This window comes from Microtus oregoni, unplaced genomic scaffold, assembly GCF_018167655.1.
Source record: "Microtus oregoni isolate MIOR12 unplaced genomic scaffold, Mior012 000074F_001, whole genome shotgun sequence".
NCBI classification, from domain to species: Eukaryota; Metazoa; Chordata; class Mammalia; order Rodentia; family Cricetidae; genus Microtus; species Microtus oregoni.
The window spans coordinates 305744-318817 of record NW_024543988.1 but is presented as its reverse complement, the minus strand read 5'-3'; positions in this window follow the sequence as shown (position 1 = coordinate 318817).

The following is a 13074-nucleotide window of genomic DNA, read 5'->3' as shown; positions in this document are numbered from 1 at the left end:
GCATGCGCGTGGCAGAGTCCTGCTTTAGCTAGGAGACACAGTCCTGAGAGACACAGGGACGAAAGGGGCCCAGAAACAGGGATAAAGATCATCCACTCAGTAGCAGGTGCCCTGCTGGAGCCTGTGGGTGGCAGGTACATCTGATTTTGAAAGCAAGGAAGTCTGCTGGGTTTTTTTTTTTTTATTGTTTAACGTTGAGAACAATATTTTTTCATTCAGTAAACACTGAGTGCCTGCTAGGACCTGATACTTCACTAGTCAGAATGCACCGAGCATGCTATATTTTGGTTTTGGTTTCATGATGACAAAATCATTTATTAAACTCAACATTAACCATCTGATACAGCCAAATACTCTGTGTGATTGACTGCTCGAGCAATTAGGATCTAAGTTCTAATTCCCAGGACCTATGTGGATCCACATATGCCTGAGCCAGGGGGATGGCTGGACTTGTTCCAGTGTGTTCCTCTGCCTACTCCCTTTTGTGTGTGCACATCCCACTCAGCCTAGGACTCGCCATCACCTTAACAGGTGCCATCCTCCTGAAACCCTGGGGCGATGTGAGGCCTAGTACCCAGGAAGGGCTATAGGCTCAGTACCTAGGGCTGCTCTGCTTGGCTGTGTCCTCCCTTCCCCCTTGTCACATAGTGGGTCTCCCCCTGCTTTGCTTTCTGCAGCCTTTTTTGTTTGTCGCCACACATCACTTAGTCCCGTGGACCCACCCCTTTCTGTATTGGCTGCTTTTGTGACACTTCTGCATGCTCTGCTGACATCATATGCCCCATGGGTATATATGGCTTCAGAGTATCAGGGTTTCAGCACTGGTGATGCTGGGGTCACCTGGAGTCATAGAGCACTTCTACATGCACCTGAAAGCAACTCCTGCTTTGGCTTGAACGAAGGTCGTGACCCAATGCATTTTTTTTATTGGCATCTTGATCTCTGCCAGGCAAAGCAGGATTGGTAAAAAACCAGACGCCAGCCACTGATAACTGATGCGAAACTGCCTCAGATGTAGAGCATGTGCTGTTCAGCCCCCACAGCAACGAATTCCTGGTAGCAAAGAATTCATCCCAACCAGGAATATGGTAGAAATAGGGAAAAATAAATCAAAGGAAAAATGGGCAATCAAGGATTGGGTATGGGGCAGGGGGTGTGGTTCAGTGGTTCAGTGCTTTTAGCTCAGTGGGTGGAGTACTTGTAGCTTGTTTGATAGAGTGCTGGATCAAGAGGGAGTGAAATTCAAGATGGCGCAGGATGGGATGGTTCCAAGATGTTGCAGGAGCCCCCAGAAGGTGCAGGGTGGATGGGGCTCACGTCGTGGCTTCCTTGTCAGGCCTCAGGGATGACCCTTTCAGCTACTTTCAGCTTCTCAGTGCCTCATGGGCTGCTGTTTTCCTCCTCATGGGTGGCCCTGGTTTCTCTTCCCTATCCCTGATTTTCGGGAAAATGCTGCTGCTTTCCGCCCTTTGTTCAGTTCCTGTATTTGGTAATGAAGTTGCAAGTAAGCTCCTGACGGTTCTTGTTTTTAAAATAAAAGTCACTTTCTTTCCTGCTCGTCAAGGAGTTTGTCACAGCAACAAGAAATCAAAACACAAGCTACATCGCTCAGGCTAATGTCAAATGCCCTTCTGCCTCAGCTTCCTAAGTGTGCTAGCATAGCCACCTGGGTGCTGTCTGAAAATATTAAAAAACAAACAATAAAACGGGTAAAGGCTCTTGCATCGTGCCTGACAGCCTGCGTTCAGTCCTTTGAACCACAACGCTAAGAGAACTGAACTGCTAACCTCCTGAATGTTAGGTAAGCGCCCTACTGGCTGAGCTACAAGCACTCTGCTCATTAATCTGCGAGCGCCCTACTCAGCCCCTCAGCTATAATAGCCTCAGAAAGAACGAGAAATGCGTCTTTCGTAGTCTAAAACTGTTTAAGATGGGTTTGTGGGTTTGGTGTAGTGTTAGTTAAAGCATCTTGTCAACAAAGCCTTAGGGTTTCCTTGCTATCAGTTACACGTGGTGGTAGACAAGCAGGTGGGTGGAGCCTGACATCAAGCGCTTGGGAGAAAGTACTTGCTTTATGTGAGGTGTCAAATTGCCTGTGTGTGGGGGGGGGTGCTTTGTGGTGGGGCTGCAATCGCAGGTGCCAGTGGGAACTGAAACAGCCAGGAGGTCAAAGCTTCAGAGTTCCTATGGGGAGGCTGCATCTGTTTTACATCAGAAGTTGGCTTTACTTTCTAGAACAATCAGAAGTCCTTGAGACTCTGGAGTTATGGAGATTGTTAGGCTCCCTGTGGACACAGGGTACTGAACCTGGGTCCTCTGCAAGGGCGGAGCCTATATACTCTTAACTGTTGAGCTGTCTCACCAGCTCCAAAAATACTTTCACTATATTTCACTCATTCATTCATGCATGCATTTAGTTTCTAAGAGCTTCCTGCTTTTACAGGGTTGCATACATACTATTTCATGGCTGGATTTGTGCTTATTTTTCTCCTCTTAGATTTGTGGATTATCTGAACTTTACTGTGGATCCCCCCCTGGACAACCCTTGAGGACACTTGCACACATCCCCCAATCTCAGATCCTCCTTAAAGCCCGGGATGTTTCAGGGTCACATCTTGGACTTCTACATAATCAGGTTCCCTTGGGCACCCGCCTCCCCTGTGGTGACTTTATCTCCCCTCCCTGTTCTGACTCAGCACCCATCTCTGCAGATACCACCTTCGTTTCATGTGAAAATATCTGCAAATTCCTTTTTCTCTTCTTTCTGGCGACCCCTTGGTGACTGTAGCCTGGGGTCAAGGAATATAAGCTAAGAACAGCCAGGAAATATCGCAGACTCCAGACTCTCACCTAAAAGCTTACTAAAAGGCTGGTGTGTGGTGCATGCCTGTGAGCGTGGCTCTCAGGAAGCTGAGGCAGGGGGATATCTGTGAGTTTCAGGCCAGCCAGGGCTGTGTAGTGAGACTTCATCTCAAAAGAAACAGAAAAACAAAACAAAACAAAAAATCCCAAATCAGAACATTGCATGAAATTTTATTCAGGGTATACACGTGGAGGGGTGAGGAAAATGCATAACAGGCCAGGCAGGCCACCCACCTTCTGTCCTTCTTGTAAAAATGTCATTGGTCACTTAAAATGTCAATCTAGCTGGGCCATGGTGGTACATGCCTTTAATCCCAGTACTCAGGAAGCAGCGGCAGGTGGATCTCTGTGAGTTCAAGCCCAGCCTGGTCTACAGAGAGAGTTCCAGCACAGCCAGGACTGTTACACAGAGAGACTCTGTCTCAGAAATTTTTTAAGTAAATGAACAAAGAATTGATATTAATAAATAAATAAAACCAACCCTTGGAAGCTGGAATGCTGGCCAAATCTGGGGAGAGCAGGCTATTTCACTTGTTGTCCAGGCTAGCAATTTTGAAGCTGTCTGGGATGCAGATTTTCAAGGAACCCCTAGCTTGTTGCTGCAGTTGATTTGAAATCTGTTGAAGTCTGCAGTTGACTTGAAATCTGTTGACAAAGATAGACTAGGAAGAGAAGGTAAAGTTAAGGAGTTTAGAGGATTTTTTTTTTTATCTTGGGTGTACATTTGAAACTTCTAGGCTTACGGTCCTGCCAATTGGGAGAGGGAAGTTCCAAGACCAGGAAAGGTGGAGAGATTGCTACCTCCAGGAATAGGCAGTAGGTAAGAAAACTTAGGCTGTTCGCTCGCAGAATACTTATCTGCAGTCTGTTTGACTCCGGAGAGGCAGATTCAAGTCGATTCCCTGAAACTTACAGGAATTTTTTTTTTAAAGTCATTCTTTTTATGTATACAATATTCTGTCTACATGTATGCCTGCAGGCAAGAAGGGGGTACCAGTCCTCATTACGGATGGTTGTGAGCCTCCATGTGGTTGTTGGGAATTGAACTCAGGACCTTTGGAAGAGCAGGCAAAGCTCTTAATGGCTGAGCCATCTCTCCAACCCAGGATTTTTTTTTTAGTTTACAAAAAGAGAGGTTTTAGTTATGTTTCCCTCACCACTGTGTGTAATTTGTACTGAAATCCACATTGTACAAGGAGCGGTAGACTCATGTCTTCTGAATGAAAAAGAAAAAAATAAAGAGAAAAAGAAAGGTCATGACTGCTCCTGGGTATGGTGGAGGAGAAAGTTTATTATAGATATGAAGGAGAGCATATCCAGAGGCAGGGACATCTGGGAGAGTCCAGAGTGGACATGACCAGACTGAGCTGTACCATGTGGGAAGAGGCAGTGGGGAAAGGAAGAGGGGACAGAGAGAGCCAGGAGCAGCAGCCAGGAGGCCAAAGGTACAGAAAGGACAGCTAATCAAAATGGTAAAATTATGTGGGGAAGAGCAGCCCAGACCCTGGACTGGACAGTTCAAGGTAGCGGGCAGGGTTTGCCAGCCAAAATCTGTAACAGGAAGGGGCTGAGGCATGCAGGGAGAGCCTGGCGGCCAGTGTCCACTTAGATATGTTAAATAGGCACCTCTGTCAGGTTTGAAACCTGACATCTTTGAGTCATACTGAAAGCTTGGGGTCCCAAAATGATTCTGGGTTAAAAGCATGAACACTCTTTCCTCTCTTCAGGAGACTGGGTGGATATAGATCAGACGTGGTTTTAGCACAACAAGCAGCAAATTTTAAGTCTACAAGACAACCAAAGGAAGTTTAAAATCTTGAGCTTGTGACTATGACAATAGTAGTCAGCGCTTACCAGAGCTAGATTAATAGCTTACCAGAAGGCCATTGGTTAATATTAAGACTCTGAACTTTTGAAGTCTTAGTATATCAATAGCATAGAGAGGTAAATTAATCCAAGCATTTTATATACTGTAAATAATTTCCTTAGACTTTTATAACTTGTGCTTATATAGCTTAGGACTTTTGTTTTGTCCTCCGAACTTACATAAACTTTTAAAAATCCCATTATTTGTCATGAGACACAGGTGGTTGATTACCGACAGCAGTCACTGGAAAGCAAGTTCCTTTAAGTGAACAGTAAAAAAAAGTTACTTTGAAACCTGTTTTGTGAGTTTTTCTCTTTTTAGAACCTGATAGCAAGGTAAACTGTTTGTCTTTCTCAGCTGGAGGCTTAGTAGCTCTCCAAGGAGGCCTGAGGCCTGACTTTTACTTGTGAAGAGAAGAAAGAAGGCCTCTGAAGCCTTTGGGAAAGTAGCTGAGTGCTTAGCTTGTTGCTATTAAAGGAACAGCTAGCCAGTATCAGCAGAGACCAGAAAATGATAAACTAGAGGGGGAAGTCTAATCTAAATGGTCTATGTATCAATTAAAATGACAGAGACTCATTACCTAGATGGGTTACCTTAGGCTCTGGTGACTCCATAGTTTTACTGGGGGCAGTAGTCAATCTTTGACAGCATTTAATCTTCAATCCATCATATAAAGGAGCAGAGAATTTGGCTGTCAGACCCAGGTCTGAGAGGGTTTTTTTTTTTCTATAGAGGCACTTGGGAAACTGACCTTACTTTGACAAGGCAAAGTAGCACAATGGTCCCCAAAGTGTCCACAATTTGCTGTATAGAGTCCTGACAGCAGGTGAGGCATGGGTCAGTTTTTGCCCAGTGATTAGTGTTTTTATCAAACATATGTTGCTACTTATCTAAATTATCTAGAAGCCTGGTATTGAACAGTTAGCAAAGACTTAAGTAGTTAGTTGTAAATATCTGTTAGCTTTTGGTAATCTCTGTAGACTTTCATAACCTTAAAGTTTTATCATAATACAAAAATCCATACCAATCGAAAATACTTGAGACCTGTTGTTTCTTTAGTCTAAAAGGAGATAGTGATAAGCAGAGGGCTCAGTAGGGCTAAGAAGTTTTATAATGATTACTTTATACCAGATGGTCATCTGAAGATGGCGGTGAGGTTGCATGGCAAGTACACTTTGACCTTAGTAAAAATGACTGCCACGGGTGTGGTTGCTTACATCTTGATGAGGACAAAATGGAGGAGAGCTACATGGTTGCTATTTTCCTAAACAAGGGTTGAATCTGTTACATATACAGTATACTCTAACCAAGAGCTGAATCTCATATATAGTATGACTTTAGTTATGTTTTAAGCTGAATTATATTACAGATTTTATAGAATTTAAACCACACTCAATGAATTTACCAATCCTCAGATAGAGTTTACAGCACAATCTTAAAAGATTTTTTTTTTTAGAGCAGAGTGGGAAGTTGTAGAACCTTAGAGATAAAAGATTTTGGGATCATTTGAGTGGGGGCAGAAGTTGTTGTAATCTGCAAGACCTGGAAACCAATTGTGCCAACTTTTGGCTATTGATCTGTACTGAGACCAAGCTGTAGTACTAAAATCTGAGTCTGAGGAGCAAGAGAGAGTGAGTCGCAAAACAGAACATCACTCCAGCGTGGGGTGGGGGTGGAGGGGGTCCTGAGGGACCTGAGAGTGGGAGCAAGGTACAGTGCAGGGGGATTGTGGGTGAGCTGTAGATCCCCTGAAAAGGTGAGAGAAATCTAGGAGAGAGCTGTGAGTAGCTTAAGTGATTAAAGTGTAGCGACAAGAATTTCCATCCAGGGCATCTCCAAGTGGAATGGCAAACTTATCAGAGAGAATAATTTTCCAAATTACAAAGGAAAGGTGTCCCTTGTCCTTGTGATTGGAGCCCAGTGGGGGCAAGAGGAGCTTCCTAGCACACGGTGTGGCTTTTGTACTAATAGTAAACAAATCAGGCAGCTTGGGGTGACACTTACCCCATAGAGAAGGAGATGGGAGAGAGCAGGAGAAAGGGGCAATGAAACAGGCCAAAGCATTCCAGACTGGAGGAGACCGAGAGATGTCCATGTGGAAAGCCGAGTTCCTTCGGGAAGGAACTCATTTACGGCATTTGCCTGTGTCAGCACCAGATGAAAGAAAGAAAGAAAGAAAGAAAGAAAGAAAGAAAGAAAGAAAGAAAGAAAGAAAGGGGGAAAAAAAGGACATGACTGGGTATTGGCACCACCTAGTGGCCAGCGTCTAATTTGATATGTTAAATAGGAACCTCGGCCTTTTGTCCCAGGTTTGAAAACTAACAACAACCTTGTGTGAAATAGGATCTTTTAGCTTGCTTCTAGAAGCACCCAGTGACCCAGGCCAAGCTTAGGGCACCTGGTTGGGACCTTGTAGTTTCCCAAAGGTAGCAGGTCCTTCACTTTCAGTGGTATCTACACCGTTGTTCCTGGTTAGGATTGGTGTGATTCCAACTCCTTGCTTCCTTTGTGGAAATGAGAAAGAGGGACAAGTTTGCAAGCAATTCTATTTTTGAAGTTGATGTTCCTGTACTGTGCTTTTGCAGTTGAACCACCTCTGCAGGTTGTTTCCCTCCTCCTCCCCTCTCCCACACCCTCTCCTCTCCTCCTGTCCATTTCTCTCCCCTCCCACGTTTCCCTCCCTTTTCTTCTTTTTATGGGCTGTATAGAAATTGTCTTTCACCAGGTGGTGGTGGCACACGCCTGGGAGACAGAGGCAGGTGGATCTCTGTGAGTTTGAGGCCAGCCTGGCCTACAAATTGAGTTCCAGGACAGTCAGGCATATACAGTGAAACCCTGTCTTGAAAAACAAGACAAAAAAACAAAAACAAAAAACAAAGCCAAAAAACCAAAACCAAACCAAAAAACAAAAAAGAAAGAAAGAAAGAAAAAAAGAGAGATCGTCTTTCTGCTCCACAAATGTACCATCCTCTGTCCCTCTCATATAGTCCTGATTGTGGCCGAGCTGATGATCTACACTAGGATGTTTAAGGTCCAAGGCACAAGGAACGTGGTGTCTGGTGACTTAAGATGCTTGGTGCTAAAAGACCCCTTGGCCTCCCTCCTGATCCTCACATTTGAACCAGTGTGTGTTCTGGGAAGAGGCATGGTTCCCTTGAATTTGCTGTTGCTGGACTGGTTCGTGGTGTAACATCCTTTCTTGCAGTGAGCCATGGATGGTCAAGACCTGGCTGTGGCCTTGTTGTGGACATCACACATAATTTTGGACCTTGGAAACAATGATGATAGTACATTGTTGAATGGGACCTTATGGTATTAGAGTTATTACCCAGCAACATTGAAGAATGTATTCTCCATTGGTAAACCCATCCATCCACCCATCTATCCATCGATCCATCTACATATCCATCCACACATCTATCATCTATCTACTCACACATCCACATATCCACCATCTACCCATCCATCCATTCACCCATCCATCCACCTAGCCACCCATCCATATACCCATCACCCACCCATCCATCCATACACCAACTCATCCATACATACACCCACTTATACATACATATACCCACCTATCATCTACCCATCCACCCATACATCCACTCATCACCCACTCACCCATCGACACACTTATCCATCCATCCATCCATCCATCCATCCACACACCCATCTATCTACCTACCATTCCACACTCATATATCCACACATCCATTCATCTACCCATCACCCACTCATCCATCCATACGTCCATCCAACCACCTACCCATGCATCTACCCATCAACCACTCACCCACCCACCCATCCATCCATCCACTCCATCCATCCACTCCATCCATCCACTCCATCCATCCATCCATCCATCCATCCATCCATCCATCCATCCATCCCCTCATCCATTCCCCAGCTATACACATCCTACCCACCCACCCATTCAGTCATCTACACATCCATTCATCAATCCCCCATCTGTTCACTTATTCATGCATTCATATGTACATCCATATGTCCATCTCTGGCTGTTCATGCATATATCCATGCAGCCATCCATATTTCTTTCCATCAATGAAGATATACCCCCATCATCCATCCATCCATCCATCCATCCATCCATCCATCCATCCATCCATCCACCCAGTTAGCCAGCCAGCCAGCCAACCAGTCAGCCAGCCAGCCAGCCAGCCAGCCAGCCAGCCAGCCAGCCAGCCAGCCAGCCAGCCAGCCAGCTATTAACTATTCTTTCACAGGTGTATGTTTGTATATATGTGTTTGAATGAAATCCCTGTCACTGGTGTGTGTTTGTATATATGTGTTTGAATGAAATCCCTGTCACTGGTGTGTGTGGAAAAGAAAGCTAGCCTTGGAACCTGGACCTGAGCATGCTGAGGAGTCACTGTTTTGTTTTGGTTTATTTCCTCCCAATAAAGCACTATATGTGTGTGTGTGTGTGTGTGTGTGTGTGTGTGTGTGTGTGTGTGTGTGTCTCCATGCCTGTAAACAGCAGCACCAAGGAAGTGGAGGCAAAAGCGTTGGACATCTGCAGCTGCCTTGAGCCCATACTACAAAAACCAATCAAACCCCCAATATATATTTGGGTGGGTGGGTAGTTGGGTGGATGGATAGATGGATGGATGGTTAGGTGGGAGGATGTATGGGTTGGTGGGTAAGTGGGAGGATGAACTGATGGGTGGGTGGATGGGTGAGTGGGTGATGAATACACACACACACACACACACACACACACACACACACACACACACACAATATAGCCAGAATTGCTCTATGTCAGTGAATATTTTTCTATCAGTGAATAGTTTTCTAAGAAAGACTGGCTGAGATTTTCATATGGAATTTTACGGGTAGCTTTCAAATATTTGTAAGTCACAAGTTTGGTTTTTAGTGAATAAATACACAGACTTTCTGTGGGCAGAACTTACACAAAAAAATCCTTACAGATTTGTCTTTTGCCTTTGATTCTGATGCCATCTTGACAGAAGTAAATGAACAAATGGGAAGCATACAGTAATGCAATTATTCATTTAGATAAAGGTCGATGTCATCAAGCAAAGAACTTTCTGTTTACAGATCTGAGATTCCCAGAGAGGGGTCATCTAATATTCTGCATTTGATTTCGGGAAGAGCTGTCAGTATCTAAACATAGCAGAAGCCACTAGCGGGAAAAGCCATTATCAGAAAGACAGCAAGACAGCCGCACTGGTACAATTTTGCTTTGCGGTAGAGGGGAAAGAGGGCTCAGGGGAGGGAGGGTGAGTGGGTGGCTCCTTCTTTTACAGTGGCTAGTCACAGGGCTATGGTGTGCAGGTGATGACCGAGGCCCACACTCAGGTGAGAACTAAATTCTTTCTTTATAGGTATCTGTTGTATGCACACATGTGTGCATGAATGAAAAGGCAGAGGAGGGTGTGGCATAATTCCCTTCTACCACTATCCTCCTGAACCTGAAACTCACTTTTCTGCCTAGACTGGCAGCCAGTTGTCCAACCCTACCCCCCTCAGCTCCCTCTAACCTCCTCACTCCCCCTGCACCCGCCCTCTGTTCCTGGGAACCAAATTCTCTCCTGTCAGTGCTGCTGAGAGTGTAACAGGGACTGAAATCCATTATGTAGATCAGGCCAGCCAGGAACTCACAGAAATTTCCCCGCCTCTGCTTCCTAAGTGCTGGGTGGGATGAAAGGTGTGTGCCGCGGAGCCCTGCTGCAAGCATGCCCTCATCAAGTGAGTGAGAGAGTGCGTTTCTGCTGATGTAAGCTCTCCAAGGGTATTAGTTAACTTACACATCGCTGTGACAAAATCCCCACATACAGCAATTTAAAGGAAGGAAGGGTTTGTTTGAATTCATAGTTCAAGGCTTCGGTGCATCAGCCTGGGAAAGACACGGGGCCCGGGGCATGAGGCAGAGGAAAAAAATTGCATCCAAAATTCCATGTTGAAACACGGATACAGTCTCATGAAGTTTTATACGAATAAGTCATCCATCAAAGTTCTTTTCAAAATACATGGGTGGGAATATTAAACAGGCAGGAAGCAGCAGAGCACGAAGTGCTTGCTCTTACTAGGTCTCTGATGACTTGGCCTCTTGCTCTGATAAAAGGACAATTTGGTCAAGTTAGAAAAAAAAGAAGAGGGTTCTGTTAGTCACAGGATGTCAGGTCTGATACAAAGGTGGCTTAGGAACGGCTATTCGGAATGCTAAAGGTGGTCCAACATAAATAATAATTAGACTCTGGACCAGCCACATTCCTACTCTGCACAGTTATAGACATTCTAAGCCGTTAATCAACCTCCAAGAAAGGTTTCCTTTCTGCTAATTTTGGGAAATTTTGCTCCCGGCTACAGCAACAGCACCACCTGCTGGGGACAAATAGTTCACACCTCAGAGCACATGGAAAATCTCAAGGAAAGTGTTTTCAGAGGGCTTTTCCCAAGAGCAGGAAAGTCTGAGTGCAGGACCCTGTGGGGAAGGTACAGGAGAGATGGGGCAGAAGAATAGCAGAGAGAAGTGGGTAGAAGGACGGGAAAAAACATTAGAGGGTTCCCACCATCCTCTGCGCACACCACACTGCTCCAGTTTCCGTCTCTGTGGGTTCCTGACACTGGAATTCATTCCTTTCCTTGTCCCCATTACACTGTGGCACTATAGGTCCCCAGTCTGACATAAATACAACCGGAATTCAGACTTTAATCACGAATTGTGGATTTTATCTGTCTACTAGCTTTTTTTTTCTTTTCTTTTCCAGGCATGTAGAGGAAAGCAATAATAAGAAGCCCGAGGTTGCTTTTATTTCCCTTGGAGCCTTTTACGAAAGCCCTGGAGCTTGTTTTTATGCTTCTGGGGAATAGAAAGTAAAGGCTAATTTTGGTCTGGAGACAGGGCTCTGAGAGTAAGAGGGCCTGGGTTCACTTGCTCAGCAAACACTGATGATTGCCTTTTTTTAATTATTTAGTTTTTATTTTATTTCTTAGCATTATTTTTCTTTTAGATTTTTACTTTTTTTTTAATACATGCGTGAAGAGCATTGCTTCATTTCTACCTTCGTATTAACCCTCTTTATAACACTGAGTATATTCCAAGGGGACTCTTGTGACCCTTCAGCTATCAGGGCTTTGCAACAAATGGACCCAAGAAATTAGAACTTTTCCTAGGAGAAAGCATGAAAGCCCAGGGTAAGCAGCAGGGAGAATCGAAGGAAGACACTGCACACTGAATGAAATGAGAACATGATCCCTCCAAGGTATGGATGAGGGTTTTTTTTTATTGTAGATATAAGGGAGAGAGAACAGCTAGAGGCCTCTGGAAGGGTCCAGATCAGGGAGAGAAAGTAGTGGACTAAATGTGAGAAGTAGACTGATCCAGGACCAGAGGGGGCCGGAGGGTGAGGAGAGCAAGAGAAGAAGAGAGAAAGGGAGTAAAGAAGACCCAGAGGACCTAGAGGGCGCATGTCAGGGTTATATAGAAAAGAGAAACTAGGGGGAGGGAAGCAAAGTCCCCTGGGCTGGAGAGGTTTAAGTTGGGGGACTTGGTGAGAAGAGATGAGCCACAGGTACTGAATCTAGAGGCCAGCATCCGCTTTGGTAGGCTAATACAGACACCTCAGTAGCCTTTGGTCCTGACTTTCTTTTAGACCTGACACTCACACTTCTGCTAACTTCTCAGGCATCCCTGAAGCCCAGACAGTGCAGCCTTACCTAGGCCTGCTTCTGGTGTGCACATCTTTCATTAAACCCAACAACCCTCATCTCCCTAGAGCTCCAAAGTCTATGACCTTATTTATTTGTGCATCTCAGTGTCGCATAAAATTTGCATAATTTGTGACTCCTCCCTGCAGTACCGACAGCGCCCAGAGGAGGGCGACTGACCTCTTGTGCTGCAAAAAAAGACTACATAATCCAGCATACTTTGCGCTTAGACAGACACTTCCGGAAGAAGGCAACAGGGTGGAAGTCGGTCAGTCATGTAAGGGCTGCACCCCATCTTACTTTGCACCCCACTCCCACACACTTGTGACAACTTGCCCATCGCGTGAATGAACAGGGTTCCTTGTGAGGCATATCATGCCTTTCTTTACAGGATGGTCCATTGCCACCCGGAAGCCTCTCTTCGCAGTAGTGCTTAACAGGGCCGCAAGGGAACCTGGGAAGTTTCTTTTAACGGGAAACTACCAGCTGGCAGATCTTTGTCACACTTGTTGCTTTAGGACTAATAGATTGCTAATTAATAATTTTTTTTATTAACAATGGCTACAACTTAATAATCCATACAGAGATGCAATGCATAACGCTAAAATTAAGATAATAGGATTTCTATTGCGATGAATACTTTT